At 48.0% G+C, this 26213-nt stretch overlaps 1 protein-coding gene across 1 annotated transcript in view; it reads left to right on the top strand.

Moving 5' to 3' along the window:
- The window catches only part of LOC136628740 (zinc finger protein 585A-like), a 406543-nt gene that overhangs the window by 281474 nt on the left and 98856 nt on the right, over window positions 1-26213 (top strand). The gene's annotated exons all lie outside the window — the stretch shown is intronic.

The following is a 26213-nucleotide window of genomic DNA, read 5'->3' as shown; positions in this document are numbered from 1 at the left end:
TTTTATCTTTATTTTAAGACTTAAATTTTCTTCTTTTAGTTTTATTTCATCATCCTTTTCGAAGACCCAAAAGGTTTTTTTATTCTTTTGTTATGCTTACAGACGGGCTTGTTTTTTCCAGGAGTAGATGTATTTATAATGGCGCCACTTTAGGTTAAACAATATGTGGTTTCATTTTTTTTTTGTATGTATATACATATATATTTTTTTTTTTGTGGGGGGGTTGGGGGTGGACTGAAAGTGAAAAAAAAACAGAAGTTCCATTATTTTTTTTCTTACTTTATGACATTCACTGCAGAGTATAGGGGACCTGTTAAATATATTCTATGGATCAATATGTTTGATACCAACTGTATACATCTTTTTAATGTATTGTTATCTTTACACACTTTTAAAGAAATACAATTGTATTTGCATTGCTGCATCCAAGACCAATAAAGATTTATTTTTCCATCAATAGAGCTGTTTTGAAGTCTTGGTTATTTGTGGGATGAGTTGTCATTTCCATTGCTGCCATGTGGTAGATTTGACTTTTTAATCACTTATGTTTTTTTTAAAAGGAAGATGACCAAAATCAGTAATTCTGGTAATTTTTTTCATTCTTGTCTTTACAGCATTCACTGTTTGGTATAAGTATTATGTTCATTGTGTTTTTTTGGGTCAATAAGTTTACAGCAGTAGCAAATTTTCAAGCAGCTGGCCCACCACCGCTACCACCACCGGCAGCGGTAACACAAGCCACAGTGGGACCACCAGCTTGCCCACCACAGCTACCACCACCGGCAGCAGCACTACAACCCACAGTGGGAACACCAGCTTGCCCACCACAGCTACCACCACAGACAGCAGCACTACAACCCACAGCGGGTCAAGCAGCTGGCCCACCACCACTACTACCACCGGCAGCGGTAACACAAGCCACAATGGGACCACCAGCTTGCCGACCACAGCTACCACCACCGGCAGCAGCACTACAACCCACAGTGGGACCACCAGCTTGCCTTGCCCACCACAGCTACCACCACCGACAGCAGCACTACAACCCACAGTGGGTCAAGCAGCTGGCCTACCACAGCTACCACCACCGGCAGCAGCACTACAACCCACAGCGGGTCAAGCAGCTGGCCCACCACAGCTACCACCACCGGCAGCAGCACTACAACCCACAGCGGGTCAAGCAGCTGGCCCACCACCGCTACCACCACTGGAAGCAGCACTACAACCCACAGTGGGTCAAGCACCAGCTGGTAGCCCGCAACCACTGGTAGCGGCACAACCAGATCCAGCGCAACCACCTGTGGGACCACCACCACCGCCAGCGAAACCACAACCCACAGCGGGAACACCACCAAGCCCCCCCCACGCTACCATCACCGCCAGCGTCAGCAGCAGCACCACTACCCACAGCGGGACCACCAGCTTGACTACCACCACCGGCAGCAGGGCTACCACCAGAACCATCAACAGCTATCCCACTACCACCGGGAGAACAACACCCAGCGGGATCGCCAAACGCACCAGCGCCACCACAACTTTCACCACCAGCATCACAACAACCACCACCAGCAGCGGCACAATCTACAACCTTGGCTGAAAAAGGTAATGCACTACTTCGCCATCTCCGTTGCAGGCAACGCGCACCCAGCTCCACCCCACCTTCTTGTGGACTCTCCTCGCAGCCTTGTCCTTTTTTGTGCATTGCAACCTGCGGTAGTCGTTGTTTTCCTGCCCTGCATTGCTCCACAGTTGCATGGTGTACCTTTCCAAGGGGCAAGGTCAGCATTAATTAGGGCATTTCCACCATTGCATAGCCACCCACCATGTTGCATGTCATTCCTTTGCACGGGCGAGAACACGCGTCCCGTTTTGCACTGCTCACCCGGTGACACAAATATGAAACTGGCAACAATTTTAAACACTTTGCCTTTTATAAAATTGCTCTCCCTTCGGCATGTCACTTGTGTAGATGTCAGCCTTATCGTTATTTTTGGCGACTTCCAATTGCGAGCTAGTGGCCCATCATGTTGTATATCTGATTAAATGTAATCATATTGTGATTGCTCACAGGAAGACCTACATTTTCTGCAGTCCCCAAGTGCATTCCATTTGTACAGTCATCCCTCTTTCCGGACAATGGCCTGGTATCAACGGATGAGGATCAACGTCGGCAGGATGATACTCTTGGTCAGTGTAGTGTCTGCTGACACAACCATATCCACCCCCCTTCGGAATGGAATTCAGCTATTTTTTTTTCTTTCCTCCCTTCTTGCAGGTTGAAAATAAGCATCTGATTTGGGACCCAGCCGAGCCGGGCTACAGTGACCGTGACTTAAAGGCGGACACCTGGATTGCGGTCTGCTCTGGGATGTATCCCGATTGGGACTCAGCTACTGCTGCCCTCCACAATGAAATCCGTAAGTTTACACTATTGGTTGTAACGCTTTTGGGGTTGTTTCTTGGATGTACTTAAAACTGTACTGCATTTAACCACACCGTTTATTGCAGCGTTCTGTGGAGTAAGTAGTTTTGCAGACTGCTTTTAAAAGCCAACTTAAAATTCCGATCTGTAATTTCGCAGTTAAAGACGTAAAGAATCGCTGGCGGTCAGTTCGGGACCGCTTCAAAAAACACGAAAAGGAATGTGAAAAAAGCGGCACTTCCCCGTCAAAGAAAAAGTGTCCACACTATGACGTACTGCTGTTCCTCAGGACCAGTCGAGCATTGCGTCCGTAAGTGTAAATTTTTCTAGAAGCTTTCAGCTCCGCGTGACTGACGTTGCATTTTGAGGTTGTACGTCTCTAAAACGGTACTCTTTTTTTCGTCCGCAGATCCAGCGGGAACATCACGGTCGCGCCGGCCACGGTCGAAACAGCTTCAGCCGACACAGAAAGGCCGGGACAGGAGTCGCGGAATGATGAGCCCCGAGAAGGTACCCCAACCTTGGAAGACAGCCAGCGGAGCACGCCCGATTTGTACCCCACTTCAGTAACACCGGAAGTGGGGGAACAAAACGTGTCGCGTAGCAGTAGTACTGCCCCTGGCAGCAGAGCAGGCAGTAGTAGGGAGGTGAGTTCTGAGCGGACGAGCCGCAGCGTTGCTGCTCGTCCGCGCCGGAAGAATAACCAGACAGATGCCGCCCAAGAGGCATTGGCGTTGTTGCGCCGGGCTGACAAGGAGGATCAGTGGGACACAATGGGTGCCACCATGGCGTCACGCATTCGTGAACTGAGCTCCGAACGTCAGTGGGTTATTGCGTCCGTTCTTTACGCTGTGCTAGAGGTTTTTTGCTTCTCAAGGGCCCATTGCCGATAGCTGTGCCATTACTTTGGCTATGAAAAATGCAGCCTCTCAAGACACTGGCTATGGCGACACGGTCTCAGGCGGTTCCCCTTCCCAATCGTCGTTTCTGTCACTGATGAACAGCCCTCTGCATCAGACATCGCAACACACAACTTCACAGTACAGGAGAAGGCTCTTTTATTAGTTATGACATTGCAGTGATCGCAACTGTTGCATGGGGATAACTGCAATGTCTAAGACGCTACCATTGAGAAGTGCTGGTTCCGTTGTGATGCTGCCTTGTGTAACACTGCATGGAGTTGCCTGCTGTCCCAGAAATCCTAACGGATGGTCATGGGAAAGATTGGGGTGCAATTTCTTACATCGCTCACTGCCGGCTACTATCTGCTCTGCTGCTAAATAGGCAAGGCAGACACATTCCTTCCTGTCAGTGGCATGACCGTGAAATTCTTCGCAGGCTGTGCGACTGTACGTGAAGGATTGTGTTTGTGCGTGTAGTGGTATTTTTCCACTGCCTCGCTGTCCTCCAAGGTTGGGGTAACTCATTTCTCGGTGTCATTGTCCTTTTTTGTTGTTTTGCTTTATTTATTTTCGTGTGTATCTTCATGTTCGCTACAGTGTAATGTATGTTACCGGTGTTCAAACATGAAAATAGTACAAAAAATGCTGATGAGAACAGGGGCAGTTTTTGTCGACCTGTTCCCATCAGCATTTTCGCTTGCGGTATATCCGTCAAGTATGGCGAAAGCCAAATTGGTAGTGGATCGACCTGTGATGGAGAAAAACGTTATACCACAGAAACTACTACTGTCACCACGTGCCAAATGTGTGCTACTACAGGCCCTCCATATTGTGGCGAGAAATATAACAGCAAACACAGAATTCCGCTATCCGACAGGGATGTTAAATTCTGTCAGGATTTTAGTTAAAAAAATGGTGGAAAAAAAAAAAGTGTAACATATGTTGATTTCATGTTCTCCTGGTGCGTGGCAAATGTAACGCTAGGTAGTGGTGTTGCATCAAGCTTGCGAATGCGGTTCCATTGCTTGTGCAAAATTTTGTCTCCTAGTCATGTAGTTGTAACTACTTATATGCTTCAAAAAGGATAAGTTTCAACACCAATACACCTGCAATGTTCATTAAGTTATGTATTAAAATCCCACATTGCCTTACAATTTTCTCCACTTTTTTTAATAGAAAGTTGACATATTTTGTGCGGCGACAAAAAGGAAGAACAATGTTTTTCGTGATATTTCTTCTCATTTTATTGTGCATATTTTATTTAAACAATTTCTTAAAATTGTGTAACCAATCTGAAAATTTGTCATGGAGTGCCTTTGCTGTGTCTGGAATAAAGAAATAACTTTTTTGCACTTCTGTCTTCCACGTCCTTCTGGGGCTGGGCGCCGAGGGAGGGTCACTCTGCAGTTAGGGCTGCACACCACAGACACAGGAGAACTGCCATGGCACGGTGTCTTCGTGACTAAGGAAATAGTCAGTGAAGAGTTCTCGTACCTGCACTGCGGTAGCAGGCGGGCGACCTGCCCCCCAGTTGATGACCGTGTCAAAGGCAGGATCGAGTTCTTCGACATCTACCTCAGGGCGATAGTCCCGCAGGTAGTTGTGAAGAACACAACATGCCTTGACAAGGTCACCAACTGTGGTAGGGTCTACCATAAGGGTAGTCCCTAGAACTCTCCACTGACTTACCATAATCCCGAAGGCACACTCAACCATGCGACGTGCCCGGCTCAGCCTAAAATTAAAAATCTTTTTCTGGGCATTCAGTTCTCTTCGTGGGTATGGGCGCAACAGGTTTGGCATCAACGGGAAAGCCTCATCCGATACCATCACAAAGGGGACTGGATGTGTGGTTCCCGGGAAAGGTTGTGGGGCTGGGAGCGTAACGCCATCTCGGAGAATTTGCATCCCAATCTGAAGTTCGCAGCACCCGAGAATCTCCAGGGCTGCCATAGGCGCCGACGTTGATGCAAACAAATTTGCAATGTGCATCAGCCACCGCCATCAGGACAATAGAAAAAAACTTTTTGTAGTTATAGAATTTTGATCCTGAGTGGGCTGGCTGAAGCACATGCACATGTTTGCCGTCAACCGCGCCTATGCAGTTAGGAAATTTGGCAACAGCTTGAATGCCTGCTGCAACACGTTGCCAAGTGTCCTCGGTAGGTGAAGGCATCACGATGGGCTGCAACTTCTGCCAGATGGCGCTGCATGTGCAACTCACAACTTCGGTGATGGTAGATTTACCAACACGAAATTGGAGATGCAGGGATGCATAGCTCTCTCCTGTGGCCAAAAAGCTGAAAAGAAGCAGAGAAGAGAAACAAAAGTTAGTACACACTGAAGACTTGCATTGCCTCAACATTTCTATATATACAGTATTCAGATATTGTTCTCAACATGAAATTTATAGGAGAACGCAGTAGAATTCGTGTGAAGGAATTAAGATGTGCATTGCAGAGGTAACCAAGGGGGAGGTTGAATTTTCACTTTACACGCCACACATGATTCAGAATTCCATTCTCCCCATCCACAACATAATAGGTGGGGAGAGAGAATGAGAAAATGCAAACATGTTCCTGCCACACTCATGAACGTAACAAGGGTCCGTTGACTGCCGATGCACAACAAAGGTTGCCCAAGTTTGCTTGTATGGTAAGTTCAACAATCTCTCTTCTGCCAATTTGTTTCGGAAGACAACCAGCCACAAGATGATGATGGCTGTGTTAGGTAGCAGAAGAGAGAATGCCAATGACAACGAACAGTTCAACCTGCCTCTCCAAAAGCTACCAGATCAATAGCCAAAAATAAACAACTTTACATTTTCTGCAACGTGGGCTGCGAATTTAACAATGGAGTCTTCCACTGGATGAACCCCTTTGTGACGGGGCAATAGTAAAGCTATGTCCAGCAGTTGCAGAACGTGTATCGCGGGAGCTAGCAGCGCTGTCTCCCTCCATGCAACAAGGGCGTCAGGTGGTTACAACTAAGTCACGCGGTCAAGAGCAGCGCGCGGCCACTGGGCCGATGGCGGCTATTAACCCTTTAAATGCCACTGTCAATTCTGACAGCGGCATTTACATACCCTAAATGCTGTTCAGGGGTCACGCACGGGCAACCAACCACCCACCCGCCCGGTGAGATCGGGGTAGCCATGCAGGTGTCATAATGGCCGGGGTGCTAATGAAAGGGGTGCTCGATAGCCTGGCTGTCCAAAAGCAGTATGACGTAATGCTATAGCTCACTGCCGGAGCAATCACAGCATCGCATGAAAAATAAAAAGCGGTATTGCGCAAAAATTGCAGAAAAAAAAACCAGACGTCTATGCTCTACAGTCGCAAATTACACTACAGATATAACAACTGTGAAAGGATAACAAAGGTTACTTACCGAAGGGTGATGAGCAGCCTTTCTTCTGCAGTGATCGCCTTCCTCATCTGCGTATCCTGGTACGTAAGGTCCTGGCGTACCAGCTCCAGAAGGTGCTCAAAGGCCTCCATAGGCAGCCGGCAGAAGGCTGCGAACTTCTCCGGATGGCTGCAGAGAGAAAGGGAGAGCGGGCTAAAATAAATAAAAATTCTTTGCGCAACCTCAAACCTATTCACATGCTACACTTCACTTACTTTCTCAAATCCTGGTACAGGCTGGCGAAATGGCCCTTCGTCCCCCTCTCCGTCAGTATAGGATGCACCCAATAGCGTCTGTGACGCCGGGAAGCACGATCAGTCTGTAAAAGAATATTAGCAGGAATTAAAGCACATGGCCGCAATCGCACTCTAGTTCACAATGCATCAACAAACAACAAGAAAACTAAGCACACAATGTCCATAAAAACCCTTGCTCACCTTTTCTGATTCTTCTCCCTGCATCAATACCACTAGGACAAGCAGTTTGCGGCGGTACGCACGCCTCAGGCGGAGTTGGAGACTTATGGGATTCCTCATCTTCTTCAGGGGAGGAGAAAAGGCATAAGTGGGATTGGAAGATCCATCCGATCCAACAATTGATCCACCCGCTTTAAAATGTGCCCAGCCCATTAGAAGATGGAAGCAAACTACTGAATATGGACCCGATACCCAGCCTTTCCTAGGACATGATGGGCAAAAGTTGCCCAGGTATGATCAGGGAAACTATATGTACAATGCCAATGGGAGACAGTTAGTGCAAGAAGAATGGGTGCCACATACGCGCCCAGTCAGAAGTTGATGATATACTGGGTAGATTTAGGCAAAAGCCTAGGGGAATCTGACATATCATGGTTGGAGCGAATAATCCACCAGCTGTTTCCCAAAGCACCCCCTCGCGCCAAGCCACCGTGCAGAGGACAAGGTGCTCTAAGGTGTGGCAGTTTTTCCACTGAGACGGCGGACGACCGGCGAACAGTGGTGTGCAACCTTTGTCGCACCAAGATCAGCCGGGGAGCCACCACCACCAGCATGCGCAGGCATATGATGGCCAAGCACCCCACAAGGTGGGACGAATGCCGTTCACCGCCTCCGCCTTGCGCCACTGCCTCTCCCCCTGGGCCCCAAGCTGCCACTGAGATCCAACCCACCTCTCACAACACAGGCACGAGCGTCTCCTGGCCTGGACCCACACCCTCACCTCCGCTGTCCTCGGCCCCATCCAGCAATGTCTCTCAGCGTAGCGTCCAGCTGTCGCTAAGAGAATCGTTGGAGCGAAAGCGCAAATACGCCGCCACGCACCCGCACGCTCAAGCTTTAAATGTCCACATAGCCAAATTGATCAGCCTGGAGATGCTCCCCTACAGGCTTGTGGAAACTGAGGCTTTCAAAAACATGATGGCGGCGGCAGCCCCGCGCTACTCTGTCCCCAGTCGCCACTATTTTTCATGGTGTGCCGTCCCAGCCCTGCACGACCACGTCTCACGCAACATTGTACGCACCCTCACCAATTCGGTTACCGGCAAGGTCCACTTAACAACGGACACGTGGACAAGCACAGGCGGGCAGGGCCACTATATCTCCCTGACGGCACATTGGGTGAATTTAGTGGAGGCTGGGACCGAGTCAGAGCCTGGGACCGCGCATGTCCTACCCACCCCCAGAACTGCGGGCCCCAGATCGGTGCTGGTATCTGCGGCGGTGTATGCCACCTCCACTAAACCTTCCTCCTCCTCCAACGCAACCTCTACCTCGCAATCAAGACGTGTCAGCAGCAGCACGTCGCCAGCAGTCGGTGTCGCGCGGTGCGACAGCACAGCGGTGGGCAAGCATCAGCAGGCCGTGCTGAAACTATTCAGCTTAGGAGAGAAGAGGCACATGGCCCACGAAATGTTGCACGGTCTGACAGAGCAGACCGACCGCTGGCTTTCGCCACTGAGCCTCCAACTGAGCATGGTCGTGTGTGACAATGGCCGTAACCTAGTGGCGGCTCTGCAGCTCCGCAGCCTCACGCACGTGCCATGCCTGGCCCATGTCTTTAATTTGGTGGTTCAGCGGTTTCTGAAAGGCTACCCACACTTGTCAGACCTCCTCGGCAAGGTGCGCCAGGTCAGCGCACATTTCCGCTAGTCCAACACGGACGCTGCCACCCTGCGGACCCTGCAACATCGGTTTAATCTGCCAGTGCACCGAATGCTTTGCGACGTGCCCACACGGTGGAACTCTACGCTTCACATGTTGTCCCGGCTGTATGAGCAGCGTAGAGTTATACTGGAATACCAACTCCAACATGGGCGGCGTAGTGGGAGTCAGCCTCCTCAATTCTTTACAGAGGAGTGGGCCTGGATGGCAGACATCTGCCAGGTCCTTGGAAACTTTGAGGAGTCTACCCTGATGGTGAGCGGCGATTTTTCCACACTTTCACTTATCATTTTGTCAATTGTACCCTCTTTGCGAGCGCTGAGGATCTTTTCTCTCTTTTTTCCTTTGCATATTTATGTTTGGAGCCTCCTCAAGCTGCTCTACAGTGCACTAGTGGCCTGTATAAACTGGGCACAATTATCATCTGCCAGATTAAGGGTCACAGCTCTACTACTTCACTGCAAGCCATTACGACGTCTCTGGATATCTGAATAGCGAGCGCCACCTACTACCACTCAGATCTGCCACAGTAATGCTAGAGGGATCTGACTATACTTCTGCAACAGAAATGTAACTTCGGTCTGCCGATACTTCTGCTCCTGAAATGTTACCTTGGTTGGTGTGTATACTGTTACCACTGTAATTTTACTAATACTGGGCTCTGCCCATACTGCTTCAACGGAAATGTTACTGGGGCATGTCTATACTGCTATAACAGAAATGTAACTAATAGTGGGCTCTGCCCATACTGCTTCTACGTAAATGTTACTGGGGCCTGTCTATACTGCTACAACTGAAATGTTACCAATAATATGCTATCCCTACACTGCTGCCAGGGAAATGTTTATCTGCTGCTTTGCCCATACTGCTTCTACGTAAATGTTACTGGGGCTTGTCCATACTGCTACTACTGAAATGTTACAAAATGCTGTGCTCTCCCTACACTGCTGCAAAGGAAATGTGAATCTGCTGCTTTGCCCATACTGCTTCTACGTAAATGTTACTGGGGTCTGTCTATACTGCTACTAATGAAATGTTACAAATACTATGCTCTCCCTACACTGCTGCCAGGGAAATGTTTATCTGCTGCTTTGCCTATACTGCTTCTACGGAAATTTTACTGGGGTCTAACTATACTGCTACTACTGAAATGTTACAAATACTATGCTCTCCCTACACTGCTGCAAGGGAAATGTTTATCTGCTGCTTTGCCCATACTGCTTCTATGTAAATGTTACAGGGGTCTGACTATACTGCTACTACTGAAATGTTACAAATACAGTACTCTCCCTACACTGCTGCAAGGGAATTGTGAATCTGCTGCTTTGCCCATACTGCGTCTACGTAAATGTTACTGGGGTCTGACTATACTGCTACTACTGAAATGTTACAAATGCTGTACTCTCCCTACACTGCTGCAAGGGAATTGTGAATCTGCTGCTTTGTCCATACTGCTTCTACGTAAATGTTACTGGGGTCTGACTATACTGTTACTACTGAAATGTTACAAATACTGTACTCTCCCTACACTGCTGCAAGGGAATTGTGAATCTGCTGCTTTGCCCATACTGCGTCTACGTAAATGTTACTGGGGTCTGACTATACTGCTACTACTGAAATGTTACAAATGCTGTACTCTCCCTACACTGCTGCAAGGGAATTGTGAATCTGCTGCTTTGTCCATACTGCTTCTACGTAAATGTTACTGGGGTCTGACTATACTGTTACTACTGAAATGTTACAAATACTGTACTCTCCCTACACTGCTGCAAGGGAGTTGTGAATCAGCTGCTTTGCCCATATTGCTTCAACGTAAATGTTACTGGGGTCTGTCTATACTGTTACTACAACTGAAAAGTTACTGCACTCTGTCAATACTGCTGCAAATGAAATGTTACTGGGCTCAGCCTACACTGCTGCAACGGAAATGTTAACCCCTTAACGACCAATGACGTACCTGGTACGTCATGGAGCGTCGGGGTATGTATGAAGAGAGGTTGCGATGCAACCTCTCTTCATACAGTGCGGGCATCAGCTGTTTATAACAGCTGACATCCGCGGGCGATAGCCGCGAGCGGCCGCGCGGCCGATCGCGGCTATTAACCATTTAAATGCCGCTGTCAATTCTGACAGCGGCATTTAAATCCCCCGAACGTCCCGCACGGCCCCCCCGCGGTGAGATCGGGAGAGCCGTGCATGTGTCATGGCAGCCGGGGGCCTAATGAAAGGCCCCAGGGCTGCCTTAGCAGACTGCCTATCAAGCCGTCCCCGTGCGGTGGCTTCATAGGTTGCCTGTCAAAAAGCAATATGACGTAATGCTATAGCATTACGTCATACTGCAGGAGCGATCAAAGCATCGCATCTTAAAGTCCCCCAGGGGGACTTCAAAGTAAAGTATAAAAAAAATCAATAAAGTTTTTTTTTAATTGAAAAAAAAAAAGTTGTAAAAGTTTAAATCACCCCCCTTTTGCCATATCTATTATTAAAAAATCTAAATAATAAATTAAAAATATGTATTTGGTATCACCGCGTCCGTAAAAGTCCGAACTATCAAAGTACCACATAATTTTTCCCGCACGGTGAACGTCGTTCGAAAAAAGAAATGAAGAACGCCAGAAATGCATTTTTTTAGTTACCCTGTCTCCCGGAAAAAACGCAATAAAAAGCGATCAAAAAGTCGCATGTATTCCAAAATGGTACTATCAGAAACTACAGGACATCCCGCAAAAAATGAAACCTTGCTCAACTACGTCGACGGAAAAATAAAAAAGTTATTGCGCGCACAAAATGACCGCAGAAAATAATTGAAAAAAATTTTATGTCTTTAAAAAAAAAAAAGAGGAGTATAGTAAAAAAAAACCTATACAAGTTTGGCATTGTAGTAATCGTACCGACCCATAGAATAAAGTTATCATGTGATTTTTGTTGCCATTTGTGCGCCGTAGAAGCAAGACGCACTAAAAGATGGCAAAATGTCGTTTTTTTTTTCATTTTACTCCACTTAGAATTTTTTAAAAGTTTTTCAGTACATTATATGGTACTTTAAATAGCACCATTGAAAAATACAACTCGTCCCGCAAAAAACAAGCCCTCATACAGCGACGTGGATGGATAAATAAAGGAGTTATGATTTTTTTAAAGGGGGGAGGAAAAAACGAAAATGGAAAAAGAAAAATGCCCGCGTCATTAAGGGGTTAAAGGGGTGTGTCTATACTGTTACTACTACTGAAATTTTACTGGGGTCTGTCTGCACTGCTGAAACTGAAATGTTACTGGGGCATGTCGCAACTGATACTACTGAAATGTTACTGGGGTCTGTCTGCACTGCTGGAACTGAAATGTTACTGGGGTCTGTCTATACTGTTGCTACTGAAATGTTACTGGGGTCTGTCTGCACTGCTGGAACTGAAATGTGACTTGGGCATGTCGCAACTGATACTACTGAAATGTTACTTAGGTCTTTCAATACTGCTGTAAATGAAATGTTACTGGGGTCTGTCTATACTGTTGCTACTGAAGTGTTACTGGGGCCTGTCCCTAATGATACTACTGAAATGTTACTGGGGTCTGTCTGCACTGCTGGAACTGAAATGTGACTGGGGCATGTTGCAACTGATACTACTGAAATGTTACTGGGGTCTGTCTGCACTGCTGGAACTGAAATGTTACTGGGGTCTGTCTGCACTGCTGGAACTGAAATGTTACTGGGGTCTGTCTGCACTGCTGGAACTGAAATGTTACTGGGGTCTGTCTACACTGCTGGAACTGAAATGTTACTGGGGTCTGTCTACACTGCTGGAACTGAAATGTTACTGGGGTCTGTCTAGACTTATACTACTGAACTGTTACTGGGGTCTGTCTATACTTATACTACTGAAATGTTACTGAGGTCTGTCTATACTGCTGCAAATGAAATGTTACTGGGGTCTGTCTGTACTGCTACCAATGAAATGTTACTGGGGTCTGTCCATACTCTTACCACTGAAATGTTACTAATTCTCGACTCTGCCTATACTGCTGCTACTGCTATGTTACAGGGTTGTGGAAACTGAGGCTTCCCAAAGACATGATGGTGGCGAGGCCGCGCTACTAGGTCCCCAGGCGCGACAACTTTTCAGCGACGCAATTCTTGGTAAGGTGCATATAACCACGCACACGTGGACAGGACACGTACTGCCTCAAAAACATCCTCCTCCTCCTCCAACAATGAAAACATTCTTGGCAAATGCTTTCACAGTGGTCCGTCTGGCGGCAGTCCAAGAATTTCACCATAAACGATACAATAAGAAAGCCCCCCACCACGGCCCACTTAATCCTGGCCACATTCCGAAAACCAACTAAATAAAACCGCGCTACTATATCCACACTCCACATTTCATCCTGGCCATATTCCGAAAACCAACGAAATAAAACCGCGCTAATAGGTCCACAGTCGTGACCACTTTCCCACCAATGCGGTTACTGGGAAGGTGCATATAACCACGGACACGGGAACAGGACACGTACTGCCTCAAAAACATCCCCCTCCTCCTCCTCCAACAATGAAAACATTCTTGGCAAATGCTTTCGCAGTGGTCCATCTGGCGGCAGTCCAAGAATTTCACCTTAAACGACACAATAAGAAAGCCCCCCACCACCCCCCCGCCACGGCCCACTGAATCCTGGCCACATCCTGAAAACCAACTAAATACAACCGCGGTAGTATTCCGTTATCCCTAGCTGAAGCTTTCAGCTGACTGGTAGAGCAATGGTGGCTTCCAACTTGTTGGTACTGCTAAGTCCAAAGATAAGCGTACAGCTGAGGTCGGAATACAGGTGACTATAGAACACAGCATCCCTGCAGGGCAAGGGACAGAGTTGCAGCAGGTACCGACCCTAAATGGAAGCAGGCCAGCTGAGAACCACATACTCCCTGAATGATTTTGGACTGACCGATGATGAGGCCTTTACTTGTGATCATCTTTGGTAATTCCTTAGAAAGATGTTTGCATGGTAGTAGCCGGAAACTTGGATTGCTATTTGCTAACACTTTGAAATGGACAACGGAAACCATAGGAATGAAGCCTTTCCATTTTCCAGCTTGAGATGAGAAGGAGTGCAGACTTTCAGTACCTTGAGTATCCTTGTCATTGCAATCAAATGCCCCTTTCTTGTCTTAGAAAATACTAGCTTTTCCACATATGTGTTGTCAATCTGTCTATACTGTTACTACTGAAATCCCACTAATACTGGGCTATGCCTATCCTGCTGTTACGGAAATGTTACAGGGATCTGTCGATACCGTTACTACTGAAATGTAACTGATACTGTGCTCTGCCTATACTGCAGCTACTGAAATGTTACTGGGGTCCGTCTATACTGTTACTACAGAAGTGCTAATAGGGTCTCCCTAGACTTCTGCAACATAACTGTTAGTCGGGTGTGCGTATACCTTAGCTACAGGAGTATTACAGGGGTCGGTGCATACTATGGGTGCACTAAGTGTTCCCATCGTGGTGTTCCACTTACATGGCCCAAAAAAAAAATTACCCAGTCTGACTAGGGCATGCAGTGTGGGCTGAAGCCCACCTGTATGTAATCAGACGTTAGCGCTGCTGTCCAGGGCACTGCAATGGGATATATTTATGTACCGCCGGTGGGTTCCAGGGAGCCACCCATGCTGTCGGTCCACACGGACTTCACATTAGGGAGTTGTACCTGCATGTGTCTACTTATAAAAAATCCCGGTCTGACTGGGGCATGCAGTGTGAGCCAAAGCCCACCTGTATTTTATCTGACGTTACCTCAGCTGTGCAGGGCACTGCTATGGGATTTATTAATGTACCGCCGGTGGCTTCCTGGGACCCACCCATGCTGTCAGTCCACACGGACTTCACATTAGGGAGATGTACCTGCCTGTGTCTACTTATAAAAAACCCCAGTCTGACTGGGGCATGCAGTGTGGGCCGAAGCCCACCTGCATTTAATCTGACGTTAGCTCTGCTGTCCAGGGCACTGCAATGGGATATATTTATGTACTGCCGGTGGGTTCCAGGGAGCCACCCATGCTGTGGGGGCACACGGAATTCCCATTGCGGAGTTGTACCTGCCTGTCACTATTTATAAAAAATCCCGGTCAGACTGGGGCATGCAGTGTGGGCCGAAGCCCACCTGTATTTAATCTGACGTTAGCTCTACTATCCGGGGCACTGCAATGGGACAAACTACAGGAGCAATACAGCGCTAATGAGACGTGCACAGCTACGCTAGCATAGGAGTCCGCTGTAGGCCCGCGATTGCTGAGGGTCTGTGCAGAGGCCTATGTCCTGGGCGCAGTGAAAGTCCGCTTCCTGCCTAGGATTGCTGAAGCTGTGGGCCGAGGCCTAGGTCGTGGGCGCGGTGCAAGTCTGCCATGTTTGGCCGCTCAGATCAATTTTTTGTTCATGTCTTGGGTTTCCTAGGACCCACCTATGCTGTTGGTGCAAACTTAGTTCCCATCACGGTGTTTGACCTGTCTGGCACAAAGACACTGACTGACTTGGGTAGGGGGCAGAGCGCAGATGGCTTTCCCCTTGCAGTGTGGATGGAGCTATGCGACAGAATAAATACTGTGTGGCACATGGGTTCCCCATTGCTATGCCCACGTTTGCAGTTCCTGGCGGAGGTGGCACAGGATTGGAGTTCTCATTGCTTCTGTACAGCATTGTGGGCTATCGCCCCGTCCCTTTTAAAGAGGGTCGCTGCCTGGCCCTGCCAACCCTCTGCAGTGTGTGCCTCCTGTTCCTTCTCATGGCAGATGCACTTATAAATAGACTTGAGGGTGGTGTGGCTATGAGGCCAGCGTGTGGCATGAGGGCAGCTGAAGGCTGCGCAGGGACACTTTGGTGTGCGCTGTGGACACTGGGTCGTGCGGGGGGGGGGGGGGGGGGTTGGGCAGCATGTAACCCAGGAGAAGAGGCAGCGGTGTGTCCCGCAGGCAGTGCTTGTGCTTAGTTGGAGGTAGTGTGGCGCTTAGCTAAGGTGTGGCTTACTAATGAGGGTTTGTCCAAAGTAAAAATTGTTAGGGGGGGTCCTACTCTTGCCGCTATTGTGGCTTAATAGTGGGACCTGGGAACCTGAAATGCAGCCCAGCATGTAGCCCCTCGCCTGCCCTATCCGTTTCTGTGTCGTTCCCATCACTTTCTTGGGTTTTCCAGATTTTCACCAATGAAAACCTTAGTGGAGTATGGGTGATAAACAAAAATGCTCGAGTCGCCCATTGACTTCAATGGTGTTCGTTACTCGAAACGAACCCTCGAGCATCGCGGAAAGTTCAACTCGAGCAACGAGCACCTGAGCATTTTGGTGCTCGCTCATCTCTATTCCAGACCAATCCGGTCAAAAATATACTCAGGGACACCGCATTGATCAGACACAAAAAGCCATAGATTTCCCACTGCTAATTGTTCATGGTGCTGAAATCAAAGGCACAATCTTAGAGTGATAACAGGAGAGACACTGTTGGTGAATCTCCAAATCCTGATTTATGAAATGGTTCCTAAATCTACTAGGACTAAAGTAGGGTAGCTTAAGTTTAATAATTCTAGATTACCTCAAGCTCGAAATTCAGTCTAAGGGGGGATCACATGAACCAATTTTAATTGCGGATTCCACAATTGCCGTCTGCGCGGAAGATTTGTGGTAAAATGCGAGCAGGCATTGAAAGGCATGTATTTGGGATTTTTCCTTCACACACATGCGTACAAAATGGCTTATTCCATGGGTGAAAGAAAAATCGCAGCATGCTCTACTTTAGCGCGGATGGCCTCCATTGAAGTCAATGGATGCGAGTGTTCCATCGCCCATACGCAATTAACGCTTACCAATCCACTGTCTGACGTCTTCCTACATTTTGATTGAAGCTATCGGAGTCTCTCTGGCTCACACACACTGGCTTTAGCCAACAGACAGCACCGTAGTATAACAGCAAAAAGAGAAAGCCTTTTAGGAAACCTTGAATCCAAAATTGAATTAGAAAGGGTTAATATTGAGTATGAGCAGCCAAACCGCCCAGAACTAGCAGGCAGAACACATACAAAAGCCAGAATATATATTCTGATTGCTAGCTCTGAGGGGATGGGGAAAGGAGAGGGAGAGAGAGACTAGAATTATTCTTACCCATCATTCCTTTTCCATGAATCCATCCTGACAGCACACATGGAGGTTGCCCCACCTGAGCTCGTTATACAAAAATATACAGAAATTTACAAGGGTGGAAAAACTATGTGCTGTCATGATGGACTCATGGAAAAGGGATTAACGGTAAGAATAATTCTAGTATTTACATAACGTCCATCCTGACAGCACACATGGAGGTATACCAAATCACTAAGCTTTGGGGGGGGGACTACTGCCTGGAGGACCTTCAGCCCAAAGCGATAATGCTTAGACCATTTGTGGATGTTACATCACGTTGCAGCTTTACAAATGTTCTGTAGAGCTTCACTACATTCAGCCCATGAGGAAGCAGGAGCCCTTGTAGTGTGGGCTCTCAACTCCCCGGGGGAGGCAGATCTCTGGCTTTAGATGCTTCCTTAAATGATGCTTTAATCCATCCAGCTATGGTATCTTCAGACTCTGGTTTTCCCTTATTCTGACATTTAACGAATAAGTTATCTGATTTTTTAAAGGTTTGTGAGACCGTAATAGGACAGGACTAAACGTCTGATGTCTAAACTGCACAAGGGCCGTTGTTTGTCATTTTAAAAAACCTGACAGAAGGAATGCAGAATTATTCCCTGTTTCATGTGGAACATCGACACCGCTTAAGAAAAGAGAAATAAGTCTAGTCTCATGACTATCCTATCATCAAGCAGCCTTAGGTAGGACTCTACAGGATAATTCCCATATCTCACCAATCCACCCAGTTGTAATAATTACCAGCAAGGCTACTTTGATGGATAGGTCATTCCGTGATACCGAATGTATGGATCTCAAAGAGAGGTTCATAGAGGCTATGTATTGTCCCAGAACATAATTCTGGACCCCTCTAAATTGTCATACATGTCTGTCTTATGTAGATGCACTGTGCAAAGCTGTCATTTCTAATTTTCTGTATGTGTGTTGCACAGCTGCAGCATCTGAGGGGTTAACTACCTTAAAATCATTGCTGTGAGTTTGCTATGTCATGTTACATGGTGTGCATGAATCTAGAAATATGAGTGTTTGGGTTCCAGAAGTCAGTTGAAGGAGTTCGGAGTCCGCCTTCAGGCTGCTGAGGAGCATCCATCTAACACCTGAGGGTTTGCTGCCACAGAGGCGCATGAGAGCACCATCAGCCCTTGTGCAGCTGAAGATGGAAGAGCATGGAAGTGAGCTAGCCTAAATGTTTTTCCCATAAAGTCCCAACCCAAAAGAGAGCCATAGTGAGTAATTACCCTTGCCAGTGACAAGACGTTTATACAGATATATGCAATGTCTACTAAACCGCTGAAGATAATATTGAGATTTATTGATTCCTATGCGGCCATCTGGAGTATAGATCACCGTATAGTGGTACACCCGTAACTGACACCCATATGTGCTGAAGTCTATGAGAGCAGGGTGATCATTATTGCCATTCTGTGGCCATTGACTTTCAGGTCAAGTAATTGCTGAACTTGTACTAAGTTTTCCTGCATTGTACACTCTGCATACTGAAATCTACTGTATTTCCAAGAAAAGTCACTTGTAAAGTTTTACTGGGCCTCTCCCGTTCCGGAGGACCCGAGGTACTATGCACTTGTCCAGTGTTATTAATACGCCGAGCGTGAATGTCGGTGTATGGAAGGGTGGCGTCACGAACTGACAACTATTACCACCATACTGGTCTGCCATTACAGGTAACAAGAAAAGTTGTATATAGTTTATTCCTCGGCCTCGTGAACATTTCTTGATAGTATGTATATATTTTACATAGCTGTACAACACAACTAATTTATGGCTTTACGTAACAGGATTCATTTATCTGTAACTTGCCCGTTACAGCTGTTTAACACTAAACTAAGATCCCAGATCTTGTACGGTCCAGGCTGCTGGGATATGGACAATCTGCTCCGTACCAGTTGCAGAATTTCCTCCAGACTCTTGTATATATTGGAGGTAGAGTTCTTTCAACCCTTAAGAGAGTGTGTATTATTTTGGACTATAGTCATTGGTCTCTCAGTCTCTGCCGCTCAGTAGCCAGGCCATCAGCTTCGTGCAGAGGATCTCCTGACAGAACACTGGACCTCAAGACAAAAAGGTCCTGTCTGAGGCCAGCGGAATTAGTGTCCGTATCGCCTAGACAGACAATGAGGGGAACCAGGGCCTTTTGACAACGCTGTGCAATGCTTGCAATCCTGGTTCGTCCGTTCTGGATTTTAAGCAAAGTCCGAGAATTTAAGGGAAGGAGGAAAAGGATATGCCAGATCCATGTCCCATTCTTATGAAGATGCCTTCAGAGCCAGGGGATTGTTTGCTGGATTTAAGGAAAAACATTCCTGTATTTCGAATTCATCTTTGATGCAAGAGGTCTATCTGGGATTAGCCAGATCAACAGATCGAAAATGTTAGGGACCATTCTCCTGGACCTAACCTTGCCAACAAAATCTGCGATAAGGTTTTGAGAGCCTTTTAGATGGATAGCCAATAAGGACTATCTAGTTCTCTGCCCAGGAGAATATTCTTTAGATAGACATTTGAAGATGGTGTCTGGTGCCTAGTAAGACACTGTTGGCCGACAATTTTTTTACGTGTTTCCCCCGAATTATATTTTCCATTTGAATCAACATTTCTCAAACTGCTCTGAACTCTGTAAAGCTCGAGGAGTTAGAGCAGGCATAAGCTGGACAGGAACCCCACTGTTCCCCATCTGTCACCTGTGCACCCTGCAGGCAACTGATCCTATGATAAAAAAAACCTTGTTTTATTTGAGTAAAGGAGTAACCCTTCGAACAATCAAGGAATACTTCGAGAACTTTTTGGGTGTCTGGGTTCAGGCTGAAAATAAATTATTTCAAACTCATTTTAACTGTAATCGAATAGATTTTTGGTATCCCGGGTGGTTGGAAATATGTAGTATGTGTCTTTGAGTTCAACGTGCAAACGACGCTGCCCTCCTTAACCCGGAAAATCGTAAACCCAATAGAATTAATTTCAGACAAAATTCAGAAATGTACTGATTAAGGGACTCTGACTTAAGTATGGTTAAGTTAGTAGCCCAAGCAAAGACGAATAATAACCCTAGAAAACAAAAGACAAACTATTTCCCTAAAGGGACTGGATAATGGCTCCCATGCATTCAGTCTGAGCCCAATGCTCAAAAACTCTCATGAAGAGAAGACTGTAACTATAACTCATACAGGGAAGAAAAGGGGCAAAAAAATTTCTATTTTGGATCCTGGAGATACGGTCATTCAGGGGCAAAGAGAGGCTATTATGCAAACCATCTTTTGATAGGTTCATCTACCCATTTTGCCCTTTCGCTGACCTCTCAGACAGGAAGTTGGCGCACAACACATGTAGAGATGCTTCATGAGACGTGGATTCCCTTTAGGCATCATTCCCATAGACGGATTTCCGCCGCGGCGGAAATCCGCTGCGTTGCCTGCAGCTATTAGGTTCTATTGAACCTAATAGCTCAGGGGTCACGGTGCGGAATTCCACCGCGGAATTTCGCACCGTGAAATCTCCCGTCCTCACCCGCGACATGCTCTATTTGCCGCAGGTGTACGCGCGGATGGCTTCCATTGCATTGCTACAGCAGAAGATAGTGTGAAAACGCTTCCCCACCTACCGCCGCTACATCATATGATGCGGCCGGCGCGTCACATAACATGGCCGGCCGCGTCATGTGACGCGGTGGGTGTGTCATGTGACGTGGCCGGAGTGTCACATGACGCGGCGGCAAGTCACGCTGAAGCGTCATGCGGGAGCGAGGACGCCGGATCCGCAGGTAAGTTTGGGGGTCTCTGGGTGGTGCCGTCATGGGCTCTGCCGCGGAATTCTGCGGCGGAGCCTGTCACGGCCGTGTGCAGCCGGCCTTAAGACTGGCACCTGCCAGCATTTATTTCACAGCAAACAGCATACACAAAACACAGTCCATGTGCAATCCTGGCTCCACAACCCACAGGGTTCTGTCACTAACCCCTCCTGGGGCATCGGGAGGGCGCCTTCCTCTGTCCGACTGGGTGACAGACCCAACTAGTCCAATGCAAAGGCCATAAACACCCCACCTGGGAGTGAGGTAAGGGCCGTCGTCCCTGTCAACCTCAAGGCCTTTGCTAGTCCTCCCTGGACCCCAGCTTGCAGCCTAACCTGCAATGCCAAGCTGTAACTTTCCCCTTGCTTCTGTCAGGAACTGTTTTTTATGCAACCAATTCCTGCCACACACATCAGGTGTTAACCCTATCTCTTCAGAAGTCCTGTCTGCAGCCCTCTACAGGCCCTTCGGTGTACTGCACTACTACACATGTAATAACTGGCAAGTGCCATTAGGTAATGAGCTTTTTGTCTAAGTGGACTACTCACCATCTGTAGATTTCTCCTGCTACCTCCATGCTGTCCATAGCGTTAGGAGGAGATGCAAAGCTTGAATCCCGTAGGAAACACTCCAGCGCCCTACTTTGAATTTGGTGCACTGATGCCACTAGAGTGCATCCATCATCACACACGGTGCAGCAATCAGAGCCAGCCGCTAGTCCCCGGGACCTAAGCACAAGATGTAGAAGCATTTGCCGCGGGTCCTGCGGCCTCCTGACTGTCTGCTTTTTCCTAGTAATAAATTTTGCTGTTCGTCCTTCACCATTTTGGTTGTATAATCAGAACAAAATTGGTCTTTTAACATTACTGTCCAGCCTTTCTCTTTACCCTTCATGGGGCCGCTGCGCAGCGTGCGTCTGACATCCTTGCATACGATGCGGTGCTGCGTCATCACTGGGAGCCGGCCACTGCAGCACTGCTAGATGCCAGAACTTAAGCGCATAACGCATTTGCACCTGCCGCAGGTCCCGCGGCCTCCTCACCGCTCTGTTTCACTGACGGGCCGGATGCTGGATACCTTGTCTCTGGTGAGTATAACTTTCAACGTCCATCTTCCGGTATGGAGAACTCCCTCTGTGTCCGTTTGGGACAGGAAGAAACACCAGAGATGGATGGTGGGAGGTGGTCTTAAGAACTCTACTCTTCCTGTCCCAATGAGCAGAGGCGGGGCAACCTCCAAGTGTGCTGTCAGGATGGACGCTATGGAATAAAGATCTCACCTGAGGGATGTTCTGTTACTTTCTAGTTATGTTTCCCTATCTGCGATCTTTTTTCGGTATGAATGATACTCTGTGCATCAATGATCTTCTGAGATTATACACCATTCCTTTCCATGATATACCACAGGTCTTCCGCTGCAGAAATCCGCATGTGGAATCTGACCCATTCATGTGAGGTAGGCCTAAGGGTAAATAAATCAGTAGGAAAGCTTGTCTCTAGATAACCTAAAGCTCAGGACTCGGCCTAAAGAAAGATTCCTTAAGTAGAAAGAATATGGCGCGTTTCCCCAGTGGATCAGCACTAGATCATCAGGAGCACAGTTAATAAATAATAATAATAATATAATAATTTTTATATAGCACTAACATATTCCACAGTTCTTACAAAACAGGTGAGAACTAGAGATGAGCAAACGTACTCGGTAAGGCGATTTCGCAATCGAGCACCGCGATTTTCGAGTACTTCACTACTCGGGTGAAAAGTACTTGGGGGCGCTGTGGGGCGGGGCGTGGCATGGTGGAGCGGGGGGTAGCAGCACGGAACAGGTGGGAGCTCTCTCTCTCTCCCTCTCCCCCCACTCCCCTCTGCAACCCCCCGCTCCCCCACAGCGCCCCCGAGTACTTTTCACTCGAGTAGTGAAGTACTCGAAAATCGCGGTGCTCGATTGCGAAATCGGCCTTACCGAGTACGTTCGCTCATCTCTAGTGAGAACAGATACAAAAACCACTATTACATTTAGTAATCAGTTGATAGAAATAGTGGGGGTGAGGGTCCTGCTCCAACGAGCTTACATACTACAGATAATAGGGCAATACAGACGGTAAAGGGGCTGGAGATGTACACGGTATGGCGAGGTGGAGTGTGGGATGCTATACACATACACAATGGTCAGACATAAGCCGTGTGGTGGCTGACTCGGTATGACTGCAGGGGGCGGTTGGTTACAGCTAGCAGGGATTGCAGTCAATAGGACAGGTAGTGTGTTATCAGATGGAGTAAAGGGGGGGCTGAAGTACAAAATATGGTATGCCTCCCTGAAGAGGTGCGTTTTTAAAGCGCGCCTAAAATTTTGTGGATCAGGGATTGCCTGGATAGTTTCAGAGGACTGGTGCTGCTCTGGAGAAGTCTTGGAGGCGGGAATGTGAGGTTTGAATTAAAAGGGCACTTTATCTGATTTCATTAGCGGAGCAGAGGGCAGGGACTGGATGGTGGATTGAGATGAGGGAAGCAATTTAGGGTGGCGGGTTGCTGTGGAGGGCTTTATGGATGAAGGGAGTTGGCTTGAATTGAATTCTGTATTTGACAGGTAGCCAGTGCAGTGACTGGCACAGGACAGAGGTGTCTAAGTAGGGGCTGGACTGGAAGATGAGCCTGGCTGCCGCATTCAGGATGGATTGGAAGGGAGAAAGTCTGGTACAGGGGAGGCGATCAGCAGCGAGTTGCAATATTCGAGATGAGAGGATGAGGGCAACAGTGAGCGTTTTCAGCGTGTCCATGGTGAGAAAAGGCTGGATTCTTGCAATGTTCTGGAGGTGCAGGTGACACGTTAGGGTGAGAAATTGGATATGGGGGGTAAAGGAGAGATCAGAGTCAAATATAACCCAAAGGCAGCGGGCGTGCTGGAAGCTATGGTGCGACACACTGAGATAGAAAGGTCAGGATGAGGTCGGTTAGTAGAGGGCGGAAACACCAGTAGGTCAGTTTTAGAGAGGTTTAGTTTTAGGTAGAGAAAGAACATAGTGTTAGAGACAGTGGACAGACAGTCGGTGGCGTTCTGGAGGAATGTTGCTGTGATTTCACGGGAAGAGGTGTATAGCGGTATTAGTGTATCTGGACGGCACTGGAAGCTAGGGATTTGACAGGAGGAATGCCCCTGTCACATCCTTAGCTCCCGATAGGGTCTAGGCACAAAGGTCCTAGCAGCGTGTAGATTGATTTTAGATGTTTCCCTGCAGGTTTAGGATGAAGCTTACTTCTCCACTTCACCTTACATTATGAGCTGTAAATGTTGCCATGTTAGTGGTGTAACATGGCAGCATTTTCACCGAATATAAGCCTAACAAGACAAACAACCCTCAACCTAAAGCAGCCAGGTCGGCTCAAATCAATACACACGCTGCAGTCCTCTCCACAGCCTCCCCGTCCCCCTCACTGTGACCCAACGCTCCTACAGCCTTCACTAGAGCCTCCCCGTTCCCCTTCCTGTGTGGAACCCACTGCGGCTGTTGCTCCCTCACTGTCCGCCGCTGTCACTGTCTGCTCCGACATGCTGCCAGTGCAGGGAGGCTATACGCTGGCTCTGTGTGAGTGCTCTCGCCGCTGTTGTGTCCCTTTCAAGTAACGTGGTTGGGGGCAGCCAGGTGCACCCCACTGCAGAATCCCTGCTGCATACCCCGCTCTCCACTTCCCTTGCACATGGGGCTGCATGGCTGTAGCAGGGTCCACTGTCACAATTTGGAAGCCAAACTGTCTTCCACTGCTGTCTGCGTTTTTAAATTCAACTTTACTGGGCTACCAGGACCTGCAGTTTAACAAGCTGTGCAGCCGATGAGGTACAAGGGGCGTCACACCCTGTCAATCTTGACTCCACCAGGACTTCCTGGTGGCGTCAAGATTAGAGTTGAGCGAGCACCAAAATGCTCTGGTGCTCGCTGCTCGAGTCAAACTTTTTGTGATGCTCGAGAGCTCGTTTTGAGTAATGAACCCCATTGAAGTCAATGGGCGACTCGAGCATTTTTGTATATGACCGATGCTCAGCATAGGTTTTCACTTGTGAAACTCTGGAAAACATCTGAAAGTCATGGAAACACCACAGAAACGGATAGGGAAGGGCAGGGGCAGCATGCATGGCTGCATCTCAAGCTCCCAGGTCCCTCTATTAAGCCACAATAGGGGCAAGAGTCTGCCCCCTCCAACAATTTTTACTTTGGATAAACCCTCATTAGCAAGGCACACCTTAACTAAGCACCACACTACCTGCAACCAAGGACAATCCCTGCGTGCGGGTCACACCACTGCCTCTTCTCCTGGGTTACATGCTGCCCAACCCCCCACACAATCCTGCGTCCACAACGCACACAAAAGTTTCCTCGCGCAGCCTTCAGCTGCCCTCATGCCACATGCTCGCTTCATAGCTACACCACCCTCATGTCTATTTCTAACTGCGTCTGCGATGAGGAGGAACCGGAAGCACACACTGCAGAGGGTTGGCAGGGCCAGGCAGCGACCTTCTTTGAAAGGGGGGGGGGGGGGTGATAGCCCACAATGCTGTTGAGAAACGATGATAAATTGACGTACGATCATCATTCCAATCCCGTGCCACCTCCATCGCAAAATTGTCAGGAGCCGCAAACGTGGGCATAAAGGGGACTGAAGTGCCAGCCCAGCACTTCTACACATCTCCACAATGCAGTAAACACCTTGTGTTGCCCAAGGTCCCACGAGTGACATAGCAATGGGGAATTCATGTGTCCACACACTACTCATTCTGTTTGGGTGTCGGATACCTCATCGACAACGCAAGGGGAAAGCCATCTGCACTCTGCACCCTACCCAAGTCAGTCAGTGTCTTTGTGCCAGACAGGTAAAACAGCGCTATGGGAACTCTGTGTGCACCCAAAGCATAGGTGGGTCCTAGGCAACCCAAGACATGAACCATGAAGAAATCAGAGTGCCCAAACATGGCAGACTTTCACTGCACTGAGGACATAGGCCTCTGCACAAACAATCGCGGGCATAGAGCGGACTCCGATGCTAGTGCAGCTGTGAACGTCTCATTAGTTCAGTATCGCTCCTCTTGTTTGGCCCAAAGCAGTGCCCCGGATAACTGAGGTAACTCGAGAGAAGATACATGTTGGCCTCAGCTCACAATTCATGCCCTAGTCAGTCAGTGTTTTTGGGCCAGATAGGTAAAACACCGCGATGGGAAGTCTGTGTGTACCCATAGTATAAACAGACTCCTGTAACATTCCAGTAGCAAAGGTATAAGCAGACCCCAGTATTTCTGTAGCAACAGTATAGGCAGACCCCAGTACCATTTCTGTAGTAGAAGTATAGGCAGACCCCAGTAACATTTCTGTAGCAGCAGTATAGGCAGACCCCTGTAAC

Source organism: Eleutherodactylus coqui, chromosome 5, assembly GCF_035609145.1.
Source record: "Eleutherodactylus coqui strain aEleCoq1 chromosome 5, aEleCoq1.hap1, whole genome shotgun sequence".
Classification (NCBI taxonomy): Eukaryota; Metazoa; Chordata; class Amphibia; order Anura; family Eleutherodactylidae; genus Eleutherodactylus; species Eleutherodactylus coqui.
Note: the sequence above shows the minus strand (reverse complement) of the source record. Positions and strands in the feature narration are given on the sequence as shown.